Genomic DNA, 16737 nt, shown 5'->3' with positions numbered 1-16737 from the left:
CCCACATGCCACCCCCCAGGGACCTCAGATGTGTGGAAGCTCATCAAATCTTTGTTCAAGAGTTTTACCTTCCCAGAGGTCAGTAGGCGGGGCTGAAAGTTCCAACCCTCTACTCACTAGGTCTTTCTGGTGACTGACCTCATGCTGAGGCTAGGTAGGGCCCCCACATGGTCACCTCCTCAGCATAACTTCAGGTGCTATCAAACAGACTCATTATGAGATGATCACTCGGGAAATTTTTTTTTTTTTTTTTTTTTTTTTGAGATGGAGTCTCGCTGTCACCCAGGCTGCAGTGTAGTGGCGCGATCTCTGCTCACTGCAAGCTCCACCTCCCGGGTTTGTTCCATTCTCCTTCCTCAGCCTCCAGCTGGGACTGCAGGCACCTGCCACCACGCCCAGCTAATTTTTTTTTTTTTTTGTATTTTTAGTAGAGACAGGGGTTTCACTGTGTTAACTGGGATGGTCTAGATCTCCTGACCTTGTGATCCACCCACCTTGGCCTCCCAAAGTGCTGGGATTACAGACGTGAGCCACCGCGCCCGGCGATCACTCGGGAAATTCTAAGGGTTTTAGGAGTTCTGTGACACCAACTGGGAACAAGGACCAAATATACTGTATTTCATATTATACTACTACCCTCCATTAGAGCCTGGGGTGCTTGGGGGCAGAGCTCCTGCCATGCAGCACCTGGGAAGATGCTGAGCCCCCTGGATGGTCAGCTGATTGTCACCACGGGATCTGGCTGGTGGCCAGAGCAGGTGCACAGACTGCAAACCCTGGTGGCCTCCAGGCAGCATGCATGGCTGCCCTGCAGAAGGGGCCTGGGGTAAAGAGCAGACATCATGAGGCTCTGCCAGCTGGGGCTGAGGGAGGCGTGTGGGAGTGGAAGTACCTGGAGCCCAGGGACAAAGTCCTGCAATAAATTACGTGGGCCCAGAGCACTCCCGGTCATTTCCTCTTGGAGCCCTACCTCCTCTTCCTCTGTCCCTTACTCCCGGACACACCCGGAGTCCCAACACTGCCTCCTTTCCTGACTCTTTCAGGGTGCCCAGGGTGGAGGGGATCCCCTTACAAGGTAAGGGCGTGCTGGGGGCACGTGTCTGCCAGTGGGGAGGGGGGGGTCACCGCTCCGAAGAGGGTCGCTGGGCAGGAAGTAGGTCCAAGATGTAGGTCCCCTGGCAATAAGATGGAACAGGTCTGAGGGATAGAGAATGGAGAAGCCCTTCAGGAGCCTGGAAACCAGAAACCGCAGCAGGGGACTCAGTCCATCCGGCTGAAGGGCAGCCCCGGGGGGGCTGAGGAGGAGGAGGAGGGGGAGAAGCTCCCTGCAGGAGGGGAACGGTAGGTGCCAAGGCTGCTGCCACCCTGAAGCCTCCTCACAGCTGGAGGGCCTCACTGTGGAATCACGGGACGTCAGGGATAGCCTGGGTCCCATAATGAGCCCCTGCCAGATGTCAGCTGTGCCGTGTGTGACATCCCACTGCGTCCTCGCAACACAGTGGTGGAATTGCCTCCATTTTACGGCCACAGAGACTGACGACCATGGAAGTGAAGCCATGGAAGTGAAGGTGCCCACAGGAAGAAGCAGAGCTGGATTCGACTCCAAAGCCCAGGCTCATCCACCGTACCCATGTACCTTGGGCAACTGACTTTAGTCGCCTCTGGAGGGCTAGGGCCCTGGGGAGAGGCAGGACAGGCCTGGAGTGGGCTGGGGGGTGGTGGGGGAAGAGGTGGCTGAGGAGAGGGACCGCGCTGGGGCTCACATGGGCTGTCCTCCTTGAGCTGTCCAGGTGGTGTGTGTCCCATCCCCATTTCACAGAGGACGAAACTTGAGACACAGAGATCGTGAGAGCTGGCCCAGTGCAGACAGCTGGTGGGTGTGGGGCCCCCAACCCATATCCCCCAAATTCCGCATGACGAGGCCTCCCCTTCAGGCTCCACTTTGTAACCCTGGACTTGAATTTGGCTCTAATTTTTCAGACCCCTGAACTTTGTTTAGGATTTTAGTTCGGAGATTCGCACACACCCTCAATGAATCATTGTTAGGAGCCCCTCAGCTCATCAGCCCTCTGGGCAGGAAGCCCACCCCATCTCCCTGGACCTGCGGGGGGCCCTGCGTCTGCCCCTCAGATGCCACTCTAAGAGGATAGTCCTCAGGCGGCTGTCTTGGGGCCTGCTGCATCCACAGCTCTTCCACAGGGCTTTGTGGAGAGGCGGCACCGCAGGGATGTATGTGTTGATATTACCTCCTGTTTTACATATGTCAAAAGATAAAATTATAACAAATTTATCTTAAAGATCTTAATTGGCTTTTATTTGCAATTCTAGAATCGGGCAACACCCCATTCTACAGAATACAATGAATGTTCTGATTAGCGGAGCAGAGGAGTTTGGCTTTATAGACAGAACAGGGCACAGAGAAACAGAAAACAAAAGGGGATGAGTCATTTCAAAGTTATTTTCCTTGTAAACGCTAGAGCAGAGGGAACTTCCCTATCATGCACACTGAAACTGGCCCGTCTGGGGCTCCAGCTGTTGTCTCTCTCCTAATTCTTGGAAGGTCAGATAATTTTCATTTCGGCCTGGTGCTGTGGAACTTCAGCATGAGTGACTCCATCTTGGTCTGGCCTGTTGGCCTTGTGTAGGAGCTCAGACCAAACCAATGACCTCCATACATTTTACTTAACACATGTATTTAAATGACGCTTGTGTCCCCATTCTTGGTCCACATAACAAGCTTTTCAGGGAGGAAAGCCAGAATCCTAGCACATTCTTCACAGAAGAAATCAGGAAGAGTAAAGGAGGCTGGGCATGGTGGTGGCTCATGCCTGTAATCCCAGCATTTTGGGAGGCTGAAGTGGGAGGGTTGCTTGAGCCCACAACATGGGGAGACTCCATCTCGACAGAGGAAAAGGAAGAAGAAGAAGAAGAAGAAATAGGAGGAGGAGAAGGAGGAGTAGGAGAAGGAGAAGAAGGAAGGACTTGACCAAGGCCACTGGACTGTGAGCTCCTTGAGAGCCTGAGCTGGGTTTCCTCGGGTTTTTTCCATCTCCTGCACATGCCCAGGCCTCAGCAGAGAATGGACACTTGGCACGTGCTGAATGAATGAATGGAGTAGCTAGTGGCAGAAGAGGAGCTCAGAATGAAGTCAAGTTTTCAAATCCAGCATCAGTGTAGATTGTGTTGCCTGCCTTTCCAGCAGTGTGTAGTGTGATCCTTCACTGCCAGCTGGGGGGTCAAGGCTGCAAAGGAACAGTGACCCATGTACACCAGAGGCACAGACCTCCGGCATTGAGTGGTCAGAGGAGACAGTCCTGGGGCTGTGGACAGGTAGGGGTGGGAAGGGATGCAGCAGGCTGTGAGGGGAGGATGGCGTGAGGATGAGGGTGGGGAACGGGGCATGTTCCAGGTGGAGGAAGTGGCGTCTGCAAAGACACAGAGCAAAGGAAGTACCAGTAAGGCTTGGGCACTGTTGGCGCTTAGCAGGGATGAAATACAGTTGAGGGGAGTGTTAAGATATGCTCTAGAATGTTTCATGATGATAGAAATGTTCTCTTTTGCACTGTCCAAAACAGTAGTCACTAGCCACAAGTGGCTGTTAAGCACTTGAAGTGTGGCTAGTGCAACTGAGGGTCTGAATTTTTTTTTTTTTTTTTTTGAGATGGAGTCTCACTCTGTCGCCCAGGCTGGAGTGCAGTGGCCGGATCTCAGCTCACTGCAAGCTCTGCCTCCCGGGTTTATACCACTCTCCTGCCTCAGCCTTCTAAGTAGCTGGGACTACAGGCACCCGCCACCTCGCCCGGCTAGTTTTTTGTATTTTTTAGTAGAGACGGGGTTTCACCGTGTTAGCCAGGATGGTCTCGATCTCCTGACCTCGTGATCCGCCCGTCTTGGCCTCCCAAAGTGCTGGGATTACAGGCTTGAGCCACCGCGCCCGGCCGAGGGTCTGAATTTTTAATTCAGCTAATTTAAATTTAAATAGCCACATGTGGCTAGTGGCTACCATATTGCACATTGCAACCTAGAGGGTCTTGCTTATTAGGCTAAGAGAGAGGCGAAGTAGAATAAGCAAACGCTTTGGATCCAAACATTTGCAGATTCAAATCTTGTTTCTTTTATTTTTTTTGAAACGGACTCTGGCTCTGTTGCCCAGAGTAGAGGGCAATGGCATGATCTTGGCTCACTGCAACCTCTGCCTCCCAGGTTCAAGCAATTCTTCTGCCTCAGCCTCCCGAGTAGCTGGGATTACAGGTGCACACCACCACGCCCAGCTAATATTTGTATTTTTGTAGAGATGGGGTTTCACCATGTTGACCAGGCTGGTCTTGAACTCCTGGCCTCAGGTGATCCGCCTGCCTTGGCCTCCCAAAGGGCTGGGATTACAGGCATGAGCCACTGCACCTGGCCCTGCAGAAATCTTCAGTCAAGAAATCTTGACTCAGTCACCTACCAAATGTGGGACCTTAAGCCTCAGTTCCCTCACCTGTCAAATGAAGTAGCATCACTCACCTCGCAGGGTTGTTTTACAGATCAGACTAACGAGCAGGTGCTGGAAAACTTTCAGCACAGTGTCTTTCTGAGCTCCTACTCCGTTCTGGGGGCTGGGGACAGAGTACTGAGGTTATGAAAAGGAACCACAGTGCAGCGGTTCATGCACAAGTATATGTATCTATCAATTCCTCTTTCATCCATCCCCTGCCTTATTGAAATACTAAACAAAACAGAGTGATATGAGGCAGCTTACCATATACCTGTAATACAACAGAATCAAAAATAAAATAAGAAGCTGGGACGTAGGGAAGTGAAGATAGGAAAATGCACTGCAGCTGGGAAAAGGTTAGTAAACAAAATATACGTCAGAAAATCCCATATATTTGCTAGGCATAGACAAGAAATTTGTTCTGAACTTCCAGATAGTCACACTTAAAACTATGCAGTAAAGATTACTAATGTTCTCAAGTTAGGCACAAGCCAGTTTCCAAGGGGAGGACCAGCTTTCCTGATTGCAGTGTCATGAAGGGGATAAAAAGGGAGAAAATGACATTGGCTGTAGCAGTAAATTCAGGAGAGCTTTTAAAGCGCTATTTGTAGGAAAGGAAGGAAGATTTCTCAAGGACCATCTCCACATAAGGGAGGGCACTTCACAGGCTATGTCTACATGAAGGGGGCTTCTCAAAGACTATCGTAAAAAGGAATGAGTAAGGACTTCCTCCAGGGCTATTTGTTTTTTTGTGTGTGTGTTTGTTTTAAAAGAAAAATCAATAGTTTTTAAGGTACAGGTGTTTTTTGGTTACATGGATACGTTCTTTAGTGGTGATTTGTGAGATTTTGGTGCACTCATCACCACAGCAGTGTACACTGCACTCCATGTGTGGTCTTTTATTGCTCACCCCACTCCAGCCTTCCTCCTCTCTAAGTCCCCAAAGTCCATTGTATCATTCTTATGCCTTTGCAGCCTCATAGCTCAGCTCCCACTTGTAAATGAGAACATATGATATTTGGCTTTCCATTCCTGAGTTACCTCACTTAGAATAATGGCCTCCAGCTCCATCCAAGTAGCTCCCCAAGACATGATTTCATTGCTTTTGTGGCCGAGTACTATTCCATCCTGTATGTATACCAGATTTTCTTCATCCACTCGTGAGTTGATTGACACTTAGGTTACTTCCATATCCTTGCAATGGTGAATTGTGCTGTTATAAACATGCATGTGCAAGTGTCTCTCTCTCTTTTTTTTTTTTTTGAGATGGAGTCTCACTCTGTCGCCCAGGCTGTAGTGCAGTGGCATGATCTTTGCTCACTGCAACCTCCGCTTCCTGGATTCAAACGATTCTCCTGTCTCAGCCTCCCGAGTAGCTGGGATTACAGACGCCCACCACCACGCTCAGCTAATTTTTATATTTTTAGTAGAGACGGGGTTTCACCTTGTTGGCCAGGCTGGTCTCGAACTGCTGACCTCATGATCCACCCGCCTCGGCCTCCCAAACTGTTGGGATTACAGGTGTGAGCCATCGTGCCCGGTCACAAGTGTCTTTTTCGTATAATGACTTATTTTCGTTTGGGTAGATACCCAGCAGTGGGATTGCTGGATCAAACAGTAGGTGTAATTGTTTAATTGTAGTTCTTTAAGGAATATCCCTACTGTTCTCCATAGTGGTTGTGCTGGTCTACATTCCCACCAGCGGTGTAAAAGTATTCCTCAAGGGCTATTTCTAGAATGAAGGGGGGCATCCAATGGGCTTTTGCTCTATCTGATGAAGTGGGGCTTCTGAAGGGATAGCTCTAGAATAAAGCAGGATTTCTCAAGGACCATCCTACAAATGAATGAGGGTTTTCAAAGGCTATCTCTACAGTAGAGGAAAGTTTCTCCAGGCCTACCTCTAAAATGAGGGAGAGTTTTTGAAAAGGCACTTATACAGTGAACGGAGGCTTCTGCAGGGCTGCATCTACATGAAGGAGGGTGTTTCAAGGGCTGTCTCTGTAATGAAGAATAATTTCTCAAGGGTTATCTCTATATAGGAAAGGGGGTTCTCACAGGCTGTCTCTACAACTTAGAAAGTTTTCTCAGGTGCTAGCTCTAAAATGAAGGAGGGCTTTTCATAGGTCATATCTATAATGTGGGATGTCTATCTCTACTGTGAATGACGTCATCTCCAGGGCTATCTCCACAGCGAAGGGAGCTTCTCCTGAGCCATCTCCATGGTGAAGGAGGCATCTCTGTGGCTGTCTCCATGGTGAAGGGCGTATCTCCAGGGCTCTCTCCACAGTGATGGGGGCTTCTCCAGGGCTGTCCCCACAGTGAGTGTCATCTTCTTGATGCTGTATCCACAGTGAAGGAGGCATCTCGGGAGCTGTCTCTCCTACGCTGTCTCCAGGTAGACTGACAGCATGGCATAAAAGTGCAGCTCAGGATGAAGTGCCTCTGAATAAGTGCAAGCCAAGCATTTCAGTGCAAAGCGGTAAACGTCATTACCGAGGGCTGTACAGGATCCCCTGGTAGCAGAGGGTCTCAGACTCCAGCTCTGATTGAGGGGAACAGCATCAAGGAGTCTGAAGGAAACAGTTGAACCAGGTCTAAAACTGCAGGCTGGACTAGAAGCTAAACAGGCCGACACTCACCCACACCTACACAGGAGCCATATGGCACCTGAAGCCAGTTGTGTGTGTCAGGTGTGCGTACGTGGTGGGGAGGGATAAGCTTAGTCAAATTTGCTCATCTTGTGATGCTGCATAGGATTGGAAGGGTCTTTGCCAAATCCCCAGCCCCGCATTTCCCCTCTGGATGGAGAGCAGAGCCCTTCTGGGAGCAGAGATTCTCCTAGAAGAGGTTCTTCTCCAGGGCACCCTGCCTTCGCTGACTCTCCCAGGAAGGGCTGAGCCAGGCTCTCCGGGAGCAGGGTCTCTTCCCCGGGGCTGCCCTGCCATCGCTGACTGCCTCCTGAGGAAGCTGGATTTCTCTAGCCACACTGTTACATGTTGTAGGATTTTTGGCAGTGGGGTGGCTGGGCCCTGTGCCCACTGGGAGAGGACAGGATGGAGGACTGGAGTTTCGCATTCTTACCCCGGGCTTGCCTGGGCAGAACAGGAGGGAGCCCTCATGGTGATCCAGCAGCACCACATCTCTAGGCCAGAGAAGATCTCTCAGGGGCACACACCTCCGACACTGTCAGTCACATGGTATTCATGGGAAGCGTATCTCGTGGACGTTATCCTGAATGCTGAGTTGTCCCGTGGGTGTTAGACTCCCTTCCAGAAGAGGGGCATGCCCTTCTTCATGGGGAGCCCTGGGCTGTGGAGACAGGCTGGAGCAGGGCAATGGAGGGGACTTGAGATCTATACTCAGGAGCCTTTTTCTCTAGCGTGCACTGATAACCCCAGCACCACTGACAGCGGGGCTGGCCCCGTTTTCAGCTCCTCCTGTGCCTCCCTGGCAGCTGTGTGGGGGCCCTGTCTGTTGGGCTATCCCATGGTGGCTCCCCACTGAGCTTAGCAGCGGGGCTGTGCAGATGGTCATCACTGTCTGGGCGGGGATGGAAGCTCAGATATCCCAGACAACCCCTGTTGACAGTAAAATAAATAACAAATGCAATCTATGGATAACGAAAAGCCAGACATGATAGAAAGGAGCCATGTGTGAAGCAAAAGTCTCTTCCCTCCTTCCACTCTCCACCCCAATAAATGACAGTTAACAGTTTAATATAATTACCTCCCCAGAGTATTTCTCTCCATCTCTCTCTTTCTCTATATATGTATATACGTATCCTCTCTCTCTATATATATTTTGTTTGTTTGTTTGTTTTTTGAGACCGAGTTCACTCTGTTGCCCAGGCTGGAGTGCAGTGGCATGATCTCGGCTCACTGCAAGCTCCGCCTCCCGGGTTCCCGCCATTCTCCTGCCTCAGCTTCCCGAGTAGCTGGGACTACAGGCACCCGCCACCACAACCGGCTAATTTTTGTATTTTTAGTAGAGACGGGGTTTCACCATGTTAGCCAGGATAGTCTCCATCTCCTGACCTGTGATCCGCCCGCTTCAGCCTCCCAAAGTGCTGAGATTACAGGCATGAGCCACCGCGCCTGGCCCTAACTACACCTTTTAAAGAGCTGTGTGGTATTCTACCGAAAGGTTGAACTTTAATCCAGCAGACCTCTGTTGTTGGACAGTTGGTGGTTTGTTGAGTTTTTGTTTCCATTTTTCACTATTACCATCAATGCCTGTACATCTACCTTGATGAACTTTTACAAGTATATTTGTAGGATATGTTGCTAATAGTGGGATTGTATGGACAAAAGGTGTTTACATTTTTGATAGATGTTATCAAATTGTCTTCTACAAATAGTGGCACCAGTTTACCCTTTGCCACAGTGCATGGGCAGGCAGGGTCATCTCTGAGGCCACACACAGCAGCGGGCCTCCTGGGTGGGCCCACCGTGCTGCCCAGGGGCCCCCTCCTTCCTCAGGCTCCCATCCTGGGTGAGCAGCCACACACTGGGATGAGATCAGACCCTTCGGTTGGGGGACATTGGGAAGTTACTTAGCCCCGAGCGGCCTCAACTCTCTGAGAGACAAGTTGGGGAAAATGAAATAACTTGGGTGAAGCACTGCCCCGCAGCATAGAACGAGGCTCTGCTGGGAGCAGCTCCCATTTCTTTTCCTCTCCTCCTGCCCAGGACCTTGTCTGGCCTGGTGGTTGGGTGCACAGGCTCTGCCACAGCCCTGTCACCACTAATGCCAAGGCTCAGTTTTTCCAAATACGGATGAGTGTGGGAAATAATCATACGTGCCTCGTGGGCTTATTGTGCAATGGAAGGGGCATTGTGTGTGGCGCTCTTGGCCCAGTAAATGCCCAGTAAGTGCTGCACTTGTAATGATACCAGGACAACTCAGCCTGTGAATCCTTGGACTCTGGCAGGCGCCCTCCCCAAGGCTGACCATTTGTAGTGACCTTTCTGGGGCCCAACTGGGGCCCGCTGACCAGCCTGGGCTAGCCCCAAATTCAGGGCGTCCAGCCCAGATCTAGACTCTGATGACTTTGCCTCCTTTGGGTGGCGGCCCTTCCAACCTGTGTTCTCGAGTGATGGCTTCCATGCCAGGTACTCTCAGCTCTGGGGAGTAGGGAATAGGCAGCCAGCTGGTGGCATAGGAGAACTTCCAAGTCTTACTCATCCCTCACCCAGCCCCCGATGTCCTTTCTGCCTGAAGAACACTCAGACCCCTTTGGTGGGAAAAGCTTTGTCAGTCCTCCAGTGTCAGTGCCCCTTCTGGGCTGGTATCCCATACACCAGAGTCTCAGTGTTAGTTTTTCTTCTTGGACCCCTGCTTCCTCATCTGTGAGGTGTGATGTCTCCATGGACAGCACAGGGTTGCTGTCAGGCTCAAATGAGAGAACCTGTGGAAAGTGCCCTGCACACAACTTGGCACTCAGTTACCTGCCCACTCCAGCCCCGTCCTGGTCCAGCAATGCTTTGATCTTCCCTTCACCTCCACCTCCCCACTTGCCTTTCAGCGTATTCTTACTCACTCTACCCATACTCCAGTTTGGTGGCACCACAGAAATGCATGTTAGTGGTGTGGCTTCAGACCCACAGCAGCTTTGAGGAGGGCTTTCAGAACTAGCAGTTTACCCTTGTCTTCTCAGGTGAAGGTCACCCCCATTCTGGTCCCTGAGATTAGGTAGGACACTGATCCCCATAAGCTCAGTCACACTGACCTGCTTCGGGGCTTGACAAAGGGAACTCGACTAAGAAGTCATCCCATTCCCAAGGGGCAGAAACTTTCAAGCACACCAGTGCTTCCTGTAAGGGGCAATGCCTCACCTGTTTTCCTGGACAGGTTCATCCATCCATCCATCCATCCATCCATCCATCCATCCATCCATCCACCAATCCATCCATCCATCCATCCATCCATCCATCCATCCATCCATCCACCAATCCATCCACCAATCCATCCATCCATCCATCCATCCATCCATCCATCCATCCATCCATCCACCAATCCATCCATCCATCCATCCATCCATCCATCCATCCATCCACCAATCCATCCATCCATCCATCCATCCATCCATCCATCCACCAATCCATCCATCCATCCATCCATCCATCCATCCATCCATCCACCAATCCATCCATCCATCCATCCATCCATCCATCCATCCATCCACCAATCCATCCATCCATCCATCCATCCATCCATCCATCCATCCACCAATCCATCCATCCATCCATCCATCCATCCATCCATCCACCAATCCATCCATCCATCCATCCATCCATCCATCCATCCATCCACCAATCCATCCATCCATCCACCAATCCATCCATCCATCCATCCATCCATCCATCCATCCATCCATCCACCAATCCATCCATCCATCCATCCACCAATCCATCCATCCATCCATCCATCCATCCATCCATCCATCCATCCATCCACCAATCCATCCATCCATCCATCCATCCATCCATCCATCCATCCATCCATCCATCCACCAATCCACCAATCCACTCATCTGTTTGTTCATTCATCTATTCATCCACCAATCTATCCACCTATTCACTTACCCAATCCAACCAGTAATCCATCCACCATCCATCTATCCACCCACCCACCCATTCATCCACTCATTCAACCGCTAATCCATTCATCCATCCATCCACCAATCTATTCATCCATTAATCCATCAGTGGATCCATCCATCCAACTCCCATACTTCTACCTATTCATCTACTAATCCATCCATCTATTCATCCATCCACCTATCCATCCACCAACCCATCCATCCATTTACCTATCCACCCATCCATCTGCCCACCCTTCCACCTACCCACTCATCCATCCACTCATCCCATTCATCTGTCCACTCATCCATCCATTTACTCAGCAAGCATGTCCTGAGCCCTGACTAGTATGGGTAAGGCACTGTCCAGCTCTTAAATTTCTCACAGGCGTGGGAGAGACACACACTGTGACACATAAAAACAGGGATAAGTGCTGAGGTTGAAAATTGCAGCCTCTGCATGTAAGGATGTCTGTGCCTGTGTGTGTGTACATGCATGCATGTATGCTAACACACGTGCTGTGTGTGTGTTCCAAATTAATATCAGATCAAGTAGAGAGACACTGAGGTAAAAGAGAACATGGGGTGTTTCAGGAACTGCATGATATTCAGTGCATCCTGGGGAAGAGGTAAGATACAAGGCAGGCTGAAAAGGTGGGCAGGCTATGATGCTGAAGATCCTTGAATGTCATAAAGATAGGCACATTCTTAGCTGTGGGAGGCATGACATGGCCAACTTTTGCATCTTCTAAAGATCACTTGATTGGTGTGATGGAGGGTGATTTTTCTGAGAGTCCAGAAGCAGCAAGGCCACCTGGGATGCTTCCATCCTCCCAAGTGAAGGATGACAGGAGACTAAGGGATGGCAGGAAGGAGAGTACCTCAAGTTTTTTCTTCCTTTTAATGTCTTACCTCATTTTGGCATTAGAGTAACGCTGGCCTCATAGAATGAGTTAGAAAGTATTTCCTCTGCTTCTGTTTCCTGGAAGATACTATGGAGAATTAGGCTCATTCCTTCCTTAAATGCTTGGTAGAATTACCAGTGAAACTATCCACTAGAAAGGAATAACAGAAAGATATTCCACTTACCCACTCATCCACCCACTCATCACATTCATCTGTCCACTCATCCATCCATTTACTCAGCAAGCATGTCCTGAGCCCTGACTAGTATGAGTAAGGCACTGTCCAACTCTCGAATTTCTCACAGGTGTGGGAGAGACACACACTGTGACACATAAAAACAGGAATGAATGCTGAGGTTGAAAATTGCAGGCCGGGTGCAGTGGCTCACGCCTGTAATCCCAGCACTTTGGGAGGCCAAGGCGGGCGGATCATGAGGTCAGGAGATCGAGACCATCCTGGCTAACATGGTGAAACCCTGTCTCTGCTAAAAATACAAAAAATTAGCCGGGCTTGATGGCGGGCGCCTGTAGTCCCAGCTACTCAGGAGGCTGAGACAGGAGAATGGCGTGAACCCGGGAGGCAGAGCTTGCAGTGAGCTGAGATCGCGCCACTGCACTCCAGCCTGGGCGATGAGCAAGACTCCATCTCAAAAAAAAAAAAGGAAAATTGCAGCCTCTGCATGTGAGGATGTCAAAAAAGGTGCTTCCTTTTTTGAAAGGTTGCCAGTCATTGATTCAATTTCTCTAATAGATATAGAATTTTCAGATTATCTATTTCTCTTTGCATGAGTTTTGGTAGTTTTCATTTTTCAAGGAATTTGTCCATTTCATCTAAGTTGCCAAATGTGTTATTCATAATATGTCTTTCCTATCCTTTTAATGTCCATGGGATCAGAGTGATGTCTCCTCTTTCATTTCCAATAGCAGTTAATTTGTGTCTTCTCTTTGCTTTGCTTGGTGAGCCTGACAGAAGTTTATCAATTTTATTGATGTTTTCAAAGAACCAGCTTTTGGTTTCATTGAATTTTCTCTTTTTTATTTCCTGTTTTCAATGTCATTGATTTCTGTTCTAATTTTTATTTTTTATTTTCTTCTTATTTTAGGATGATATTGTTCTTCTTTCTCTAGTTTCCTAAGGTAGAAGCTTAGATTATCGATTTTCGATTTTTCTCTTCTTTTTTTTTATTTTGAGATGGAGTCTTGCTCTGTCACCCAGGCTGGAGTGCAGTGGCGGATCTCAGCTCACTGCCACCTCCATCTCCCAGGTTCAAGTGATTCTCCTGCCTCAGCCTCCCAAGTAGCTGGGATTACAGGCGTGTGCCACCAAGCCTAGCTGATTTTTGTATTTTTAGTAGAGACAGGGTTTCACTGTGTTGGCCAGGCTGGTCTCGAACTCCTGACCTCATGATCCACCTGCCTCAGCCTCCCAAAGTGCTGGGATTACAGGTGTGAGCCGCCACGCCTGGCCTCTAGAGTTTTCTTCTATGCATTCAGCACTATAAATTTACCTTAAGTACTTATTTCATTGGATTCCACAGATTTTGATGTGATGTTTTCATTTTCATTTAATTTTACATTTTTCTTGGGACTTATCTGACCCATGTGTTATTTAGAAATATGTTTCCTAATCTCTAAACATTTTGAGATTTTCTAGTTATCTTTCTGTTATTGCTTTCTAGTTTAATTCCACTGTGGTCTGAGAATATACTTTGCATGTATTTTGACACTCTCTTGTCAGGTGCACTCATGTTAATAATTGTCACATCTTCTTGATAATGTATCCCTTTATCATATGTAATATTTCTCTTTATTCCTCATAATCTTCCTTGCCCTGAAGTCTGCTCTAAAACTAGTATAGCTACTCTGACTCTTTCTTTCTTTCTTCTTTCTTTCTTTCTTTCTTTCTCTTTTTCTTCCTCATACAAAACACTGATGTATCTAGCTCTATTTTGATTAGTATAAGCAACCTAATACTAACCCAACCCTTTCTTTTAACCATTTCTCCAACCCTTTACTTTTAATTTATCTGTGTCTTTAAAAAATAATTTCAACTGATATTTTTATTAGGGAGTGCATGTACAAGTTTGTTACATGGGTACATTGCATGATGCTGAGGTAGAAATGATCCCGTCATCCAGGTAGTGAGCATGGTACTCAATAGGTAGTCTTCATATTTAACATTTAACATGGGTTTCTTGTGGACAACGTATAATCGGGAGCCTCAAGTTTTTAAAAGACAAAATCTCCAGGTCCTAGGGATCATTTGGCTATGAAAAATAGAAGACTCAGTGTTTCTTTCAGCAACTGTTAGTTTCATTTGCTGAGATAAAGAATGCAGGGGCAGGAGCAGGTTTGGGGATCGAGGAGATGAGGTGCTATGGTCACATTGAGTTTGATGTGCCCAGGGCATATCTGAAGGACGTGTCCAGGGAAAGAGGCCTTGGTGGGTCTGAAGATCAGGGTAGGGATGAGAGTTGGAGACACTAATTTGGTACTCAGCAGGGCTGTGATCCTGGTGGCCCTGAGAGAGTGGGCACACATAAGGGGAGTGTGAAGGCTGAAAGAGAATAGAACAAGGGCTGGCAGATCAGTGGGAATTATTTGGTTCCAACAGTCAAATCCAAATGGCTTACCCCAAATAATCAAACTGCAAAAAGGCAGAGGCAGGATTTCTGTATTTTGTCTCCTTCCCTCCACGTCTGCCAATTTTATTCTCTCAAATCAGCTATTTTTAAGAAGCTAAGACCATAGCTCCTGGTACTTCTGGAATTGGATTTCATAATCTAGGCTTTAGAGAAGAAAAGCAACCCTCAACTCCCAATTAGAACATCCCAGAAAAAGCTGTGATTGGCTCTGGCTTGGACCACATGGCCGCTTGGGGTCCCAGGATTCACGAGATTCTCATCAGCAACACGATTTGAACTAGGGGAGATGTTCCCCAAAATGATATAGGAGGAAGGCATACTGGGCAGACAAAAGTCACCAGCCACTCCCTTGGACACCAAGAGGTCAAGATGAGTGAAAGGGCCAGGCGCAGTGGCTCACACCTGTAATCCCAGCACTTTGGGAGGATGAGGTGGGCAGATCACTTGAGGCCAGGAGTTCAAGACCAGTCTGGCCAACATGGAGAGACCCCATCTCTACTTAAAATACAAAAATTAGCTGGGCATGCTCCATGCCCATAGTCCCAGCTATTCGGGAGGCTGAGGATCCCTTGAACCCAGGAGATAGAGTTGCAGTGGGCTGGCATTGCACAACTGCACTCTAGCCTGGGCAACAGAGTGAGACTCTGTTTAAAACAAAAAAGCTCTGGGAGGAGATTGAGTGGTGCCCCAGAGGCAGAGGGAAAGGCAGGAAAGTGCAGCCTTGTAGGAGCAAAGAGAGATCGGCAGGAAGGCATGAAAGGTGAGAAGGTGGAGGCAGTATTATGGAGTGGCTGCTTCAGGCAAATTGGCTGTGGAGCACACCCAAGGAGGAGGAGGGTACGAAAGCTGAATGGGGACGGTGAGGCCAAGAAAATGCATATTAAGATAGACAAGACGTGAGCTTATCACTATCCAGAGGGCAAAGGACCAGGAGAGTGGGAGAGGACGAAGATGTGAGGGGAGGATAATGTACTAGTCACTCGTCACTGCAGAACAAGTTATCCCAAACTTTAACAGCTCAGAATAACAAATATTTATTATCTCACACAGGTTTTGGGGTCAGAAATCTAAGAGCAGCTCATCTGGGTGGTTCTGGCCCAGGGACCCTCATAGGGTTTGTAGTAGTTGCTTGGGTTGCCATAACCAAATACTGCAGACTGAGGATGGGGTGGGGGTGGGGCTTAAACAATGGAAAAGTGTATTCTCCACTGTTCTGGAGGCTGGAAATACAAAATCAGGGTGTCAGCAGGGTTGCGTTCTTCCAAGCATCTCTCCTTGGTTTGCAGATGTGGGCATGGCCATCTGTCCTCTTGCCACCTCTTCACACGGTCTTCCCTCTGCATGTCTGCGTCCTAACCTGTTGTTGACTATAAAGTTATCGTCAGAATGTTGGCTGAGCTGCGGTGATCTGAAGCCACAACTGGGGCTGGAGGGTCCCTTCCAAGATCACACAGCTATTAACTGGGGCCCTAAGTTCTCACCACACGGGCCTCTCCTTCGGGCTGTTTGAGCATCCTCACAACCTCCAGGCTCCCCAGGCCTCTACTCCATTCCATCTACTTTATTCTATTTGACAAAAGCAAATCACTAAGTCTACACTTGAGGTGAGGTGAATTAGTCTCTATCTTGTGAAGGGAGATGTGTCAAATAATTTGGGGACATACATTAAACCACTACAGTAATTGATAAAGCGAGGGCTCTAAAAGCAGAGGCTAGAGAAGGCAGGGCTGGAAGGATTTGTGTGGGCTGTCAGGGTTCCCTGCCCCCGGGCAGTCATCTGAGTCTGCAGAGGTACAGAGGAGACAGGGAGTGGCAGAGTTGGAAGCTGAATGTGGTTTCTCTCTTGTTTCAGTCAAACAGGTCAAGGCATTCTGCAGAGTGAGTGGTGGAAAGAAGCTTTGAAACAGGGATTTTGGCAGAAACGGCTGACCGGGGCCTAAAGAAGGATCCCTGGACGCTGCCGAAGGCCTAGCGGAGGTGCAGGCCGTGAGACCACCCTGCCCCTGTCTGTAAGGGGGTGGAATGCATCCCCAGCCCTGCTCAGCTCCAAGGCAGGAACTTTGCAAGGAGAGATCAGGAATCAGTTCAAGGGAAATCACAGTATTCTCAGGAGGGCGACGGACCACA

The 16737-nt window shown here is 48.9% G+C and overlaps 1 protein-coding gene across 1 annotated transcript in view; it reads left to right on the top strand.

Annotated features, from left to right (window-relative positions):
- The first annotated feature begins 970 nt into the window (after window positions 1-970).
- The window catches only part of MYO7B (myosin VIIB), a 102098-nt gene continuing 86331 nt past the window's right edge, over window positions 971-16737 (top strand). The window contains exon 1 of the mRNA XM_045366880.3: window positions 971-1075. The gene's annotated coding sequence lies outside the window, so the exon portion shown is untranslated. The remainder of the gene's footprint in view (window positions 1076-16737) is intronic.

The sequence above is a fragment of the Macaca fascicularis genome, chromosome 12, assembly GCF_037993035.2.
Source record: "Macaca fascicularis isolate 582-1 chromosome 12, T2T-MFA8v1.1".
In the NCBI taxonomy this organism is placed as follows: Eukaryota; Metazoa; Chordata; class Mammalia; order Primates; family Cercopithecidae; genus Macaca; species Macaca fascicularis.
Note: the sequence above shows the minus strand (reverse complement) of the source record. Positions and strands in the feature narration are given on the sequence as shown.